This window comes from Arachis hypogaea, chromosome 17 (genome assembly GCF_003086295.3).
Source record: "Arachis hypogaea cultivar Tifrunner chromosome 17, arahy.Tifrunner.gnm2.J5K5, whole genome shotgun sequence".
Taxonomy (NCBI): domain Eukaryota; kingdom Viridiplantae; phylum Streptophyta; class Magnoliopsida; order Fabales; family Fabaceae; genus Arachis; species Arachis hypogaea.
This window is the reverse complement of record NC_092052.1, coordinates 103,684,382-103,690,005: the sequence shown is the minus strand read 5'-3', so window position 1 is coordinate 103,690,005 and position 5,624 is coordinate 103,684,382. Positions and strand designations below refer to the sequence as shown.

At 40.8% G+C, this 5,624-nt stretch overlaps 1 non-coding gene across 1 annotated transcript; it reads left to right on the top strand.

The window, feature by feature from the left end:
• The first annotated feature begins 5,255 nt into the window (after positions 1–5,255).
• On the top strand, positions 5,256–5,363 carry LOC112768525 (small nucleolar RNA R71). Its single transcript, XR_003185942.1, has one exon. It is a non-coding gene; the product is annotated as a small nucleolar RNA R71 (small nucleolar RNA).
• Positions 5,364–5,624: the final 261 nt, after the last annotated feature.

Genomic DNA, 5,624 nt, shown 5'->3' with positions numbered 1-5,624 from the left:
AGTTCTTTAGCTCTAGAAAATCCACTTTGAGTGCAGGGAGGTCAGAATCCAACAGCATTAGCAGTCCTTCTTCAACCTCTGAATCTGATTTTTTCTCAAGTCCCTCAATTTCAGCCAGAAAATACCTGAAATCACAGAAAAATACACAAACTCATAGTAAAGTCCAGAAATGTGAATTTAACATAAAAACTAATGAAAACATCCCTAAAAGTAACTAGATTCTACTAAAAACATACTAAAAACAATGCCAAAAAGCGTATAAATTATCCGCTCATCACAACACCAAACTTAAATTGTTGCTTGTCCCCAAGCAACTGAAAATCAAATAGGATAAAAAGAAGAGAATATACTATAAATTCCAAACTATCAATGAAACATAGCTCCAACTAAATGAGCGGGACTTGTAGCTTTTTGCCTCTTGAATAGTTTTGGCATCTCACTTTATCCATTGAAGTTCAGAATGATTGGCATCTATAGGAAATCAGAGTTCAGATAGTGTTATTGATTCTCCTAGTTCAGTATGATGATTCTTGAACACAGCTATTTTATGAGTCTTGGCCGTGGCCCTAAGCACTTTGTTTTCCAGTATTACCACCGGATACATAAATGCCACAAACACATAATTGGGTGAACCTTTTCAGATTGTGACTCAGCTTTGCTAAAGTCCCCAATTAGAGGTGTCCAGGGTTCTTAAGCACACTCTTCTTTTGCTTTGGACCTTGACTTTAACCGCTCAGTCTCAAGTTTTCATTTGACACCTTCACGCCACAAGCACATGGTTAGGGACAGCTTGGTTTAGCCGCTTAGGCCATGATTTTATTCCTTTAGGCCCTCCTATCCACTGATGCTCAAAGCCTTGGGATCCTTTTTATTACCCTTGCCTTTTGGTTTTAAGAGTTATTGGCTTTTTGCTCTTGCCTCTTGGTTTTAAGAGCTTTTGGCTTTTTCTGCTTGCTTTTTCTCTTTTTTTATTATTTTATTATTTTTTTTGCCTATATTTTTTTTTCTCTTTTTTTTTCTGCAAGCTTTGTTCTTTGCTGCTTTTTCTTGCTTCAAGAATCATTTTTATGATTTTTCAGATTATCAAATAACATGTCTCCTTGTCATCATTCTTTCAAGAGCCAACATATTTAACATTCTTAAACAACAACTTCAAAAGACATATGCACTGTTCAAGCATTCATTCAGAAAACAAGAAGCATTGTCACCACATTAATATAATTAAACTAAGTTCAAGGATAAATTCAAAACTCATGTACTTCTTGTTCTTTTGAATTAAAACAGTTTTCATTTAAGAGAGGTGATGGATTCATAGGACATTCATAACTTTAAGACAAAGTTACTAAATACTAATGATCATGTAATGAAGACACAAACATGGATAAGAACTTAACATAGAGAAAACGAAAAACAGAAAATAAGAACAAGGAATGAGTCCACCTTAGTGATGGTGTCGTTTCCTTCTTGAGGAACCAATGATGTCCTTGAGCTCTTCTATGTCTCTTCCTTGTCTTTGTTGCTCCTCCCTCATTGCTTTTTGATCTTCTCTTATTTCATGAAGGATGATGGAGTGCTCTTGATGTTCCACCCTTAATTATCCCATGTTGGAACTTAATTCTCCTAGGGAGGTGTTGATTTTCTCCCAATAGTTTTGTGGAGGAAAATGCATTTGAGGCATCTCCGGGATCTCATGGTGATGAGCTTCATGTGTCTCTTGAGATCCATGAATGGGCTCTCTTGCTTGCTCCATCCTTTTCTTAGTGATGGGCTTCTCTTCCTCAATGGGAATGTCTCTTTCTATGAAAGCTCCAGCTGAGTAACATAGATGGCAAATAAGATGAGGAAAAGCTAGCCTTGCCCCAGGAGAGGGCTTTTCAGCTATTTTGTAGAATTCAAGGGAGATGACTTCATGAACTTCTACTTCCTCTCCAATCATGATGCTATGGATCATAATGGCCCGATCCACAGTAACTTTAGATCGGTTGCTAGTGGGGATGATGGAGCGTTGGATGAATTCCAACCATCCTCTAGCTACAGGCTTGAGGTCCAGTTTTCTTAATTGAACCGGCTTGCCTTTGGAGTCAATCTTCCATTGAGCTCCTTCCACACATATGTCCATGAGGACTTGGTCCAACCTTTGATTAAAGTTGACCCTTCTAGTGTAGGGGCGTGCATCTCCTTGCATCATAGGCAAGTTAAACGCCAATCTCATATTCTCCGGACTAAAATCTAAGTATTTTCCCCGAACCATTGTAATATAATTCTTTGGGTTTGGGTTCTTACTTTGATCATGGTTCCTAGTGATCCATGCATTGGCATATAACTCTTGAACCATTAGGATGCCGACTTGTTGGATGGGGTTTGTTAGAACTTCCCAACCTCTTCTTTGGATTTCATGTCGGATCTCCGGATACTCATTCTTCTTGAGCTTGAAAGGGACCTCGGGGATCACCTTCTTCTTGGCCACAACATCATAGAAGTGGTCTTGATGAGCTTTGGAGATGAATCTTTCCATCTCCCATGACTCGGAGGTGGAAGCTTTTGTCTTCCCTTTCCCTTTTCTAGAGGATTCTCCAGTCTTAGGTACCATCAATGGTAATGGAAAAACAAAAAGCTTATGCTTTTACCACACCAAACTTAAAATATTGCTCGCCCTCGAGCAAGAGAAGAAAGAATAGATGAAAAAGAAGAAGAAATGGAGGAGAGGGAGAGAGATGTGTTTCGGCCAAGAAGGGGAAGAGAGGGTTGTGTTGTGTGAAAATGAGGAGGAATGGAGGGCTATATATAGGGAAGGGAGGGGGTAAGGTTTCGGCCATATAGGGTGGGTTTGGGTGGGAAATTGATTTTGAATTTTGAAGGTAGGTGGTGTTTATGAGGTAGGTTTATGGGGGAAGAGTGGATGGATGTGAGTGGTGAAGTGGTGATAGGGAAGAGAGATTGAGGTGATTGGTGAAGAGTTTTGGGGAAGAGTGTTTATGGGATTGTGTGAAAGAGGGGTGAGAAGAAGTGAGTGGAGGTAGGTGGGGATCCTGTGGGGTCCACAGATCCTGAGGTGTTCAAGGATTTACAACCTTGCACCAAATTAGGCATGCAAAATGCCCTTGCACACAACTCTGGGCGTTCAGCGCCAGATTGGTGCTTGTTCTGGGCGTTGAACGCCCATTTGTTGCCCATTTCTGGCGTTGAACGCCAGAACCATGCTTGTTCTGGGCGTTCAGTGCCAGCTCTTCTCCAGGGTGCAATTCTAGCATTCAAACGCCCAGATGTTGCCCATTTTGGGCGTTCAGCGCCAGAACCATGCTCTGTTCTGGCGTTGAACGCCAGCCAGATGCTTCTTACTGGCGTTTAAATGCCAGTAAGGTCTTCCTCCAGGGTGTGATTTTTCTTCTGTTGTTTTTTATTCCATTTTCAATTTTTATATTTATTTTGTGACTCTACATGATCATGGACCTAATAAAACATGAAAGAACAAGAAAAATAGAATTAGATAAATAAAAATTGGGTTGCCTCCCAACAAGCGCCTCTTTAATGTCAATAGCTTGACAGTGGGCTCTCATGGAGCCTCACAGATGTTCAGAGCATTGTTGAGACTTTCCAACACCAAACTTAGAGTTTGGATATGGGAGTTCAACACCAAACTTAGAGTTTGGTTGTGGCCTCCCAACACCAAACTTAGAGTTCGACTGTGGGGGCTCTGGTTGACTCTGTTTTGAGAGAAGCTTACTGTGCCTCTTTTCCATGTTTACAGAAGGATAATCTTGAGTTGTAAACACAAGGGAGTCCCCATTCAATTGAAGGACTAATTCATCTCTGTCAACATCAATGACAGCTCTTGTTGTGGCTAGGAAGGGCCTTCCAAGGATGATGAATTCATCCTCATTCTTCCCAGTATCCAAGACTATGAAATTAGCAGGGATGTAAAGGCCTTCAACCTTTACTAACACGTCCTCTACTTGTCCATAAGCCTATTTTCTTGAATTGTCTGCCATCTCTAATGAGATTTTAGCAGCTTGCACCCCATAGATTCCCAGTTTCTCTATTACAGAGAGGGGCATGAGGTTTATCCCTGAACCAAGGTCACATAGAGCCTTTTCAAAGATCATGTTACCTATGGTACAAGGTATTATGAACTTTCCAGGATCCTGTTTCTTCTTAGGCAATCTCAGTTGATCCAGATCACTTAGTTCATTGGTGAACAAGGGAAGGTCATCTTCCCAAGTCTCAATACCAAATAATTTGGCATTCAGCTTCATGATTGCACCAAGAAACTTGGCAGTTTGCTCATCAGTAACATCCTCATTTTCTTCAGAAGAGGAATACTCATCAGAGCTCATGAATGGCATAAGGAGGTTCAATAGAATCTCTATGGTCTCTAGATGAGTCTCAGATTCCTTTGGTTCCTCAGAGGGAAACTCCTTATTGATCACTGGACGTCCCAGGAGGTCTTCCTCACTGGGATTCACGTCCTCAACCTCCCTTATAGGTTCGGCCATGGTGGTTATGTCAATGGCCTTGCACTCTCCTTTTGGATTTTCTTCTGTATTGCTTGGGAGAGTACTAGGAGGGATTTCAGTGATCCTTTTACTCAGCTGGCCCACTTGTACTTCCAAATTTCTAATGGAGGATCTTGTTTCATTCATGAAACTCACAGTGGCCTTAGATAGATCAGAGATTAAATTTGCTAAGCTAGATGGATTCTGCTCAGAATTCTCTGTCTGTTGCTGAGTGGATGATGGAAAAGGTTTATTATTGTTAAACCTATTTCTTCCACCATTATTAAAGCCTTGTTGAGGCTTTTGTTGATCCTTCCATGAGAGATTTGGGTGATTTCTCCATGATGGATTATATGTGTTTCCATAAGGTTCACCCATATAATTTACCTCTGCTATTGCAGGGTTTTCAGGATCATAAGCTTCTTCTTCAGAAGATGCCTCTTGAGTACTGTTGGATGCAGCTTGCATTCCATTCAGACTCTGAGAAATCATATTGACTTGCTGAGTCAATATTTTATTCTGAGCCAATATAGCATTTAGAGTATCAATTTCAAGAACTCCCTTCTTCATAGGCATCCCATTATTCACAGGATTCCTTTCAGAAGTGTACATGAACTGGTTATCAGCAACCATGTCAATGAGTTCTTGAGCTTCTGCAGGCATTTTCTTTAGGTGAATGGATCCACCTGCAGAAGTATCCAATGACATCTTAGCTAATTCAGACAGACCATCATAGAATATATCCAGGATGGTCCATTCTGAAAGCATGTCAGAAGGACAATTTTTGGTCAGTCCTTTGTATCTCTCCCAAGCTTCATAGAGGGATTCACCTTCTTTCTGTCTGAAGGTCTGAACATCCACTCTAAGCTTACTCAGCTTTTGAGGAGGAAAGAACTTGGCTAAGAAAGCATTGACCAGCTTATCCCAAGAGTTCAGGCTATCCTTAGGTTGAGAGTCCAACCATATTCTAGCTCTGTCTCTTACAGCAAAAGGGAAAAGCATGAGCCTGTAGACTTCAGGATCTACTCCATTAGTCTTAATAGTATCACATATCTGCAAGAATTCAGTTAAGAACTGAAAAGGATCTTCAGATGGAAGCCCATGGAACTTGCAGTTCTGCTGCATCAGAGA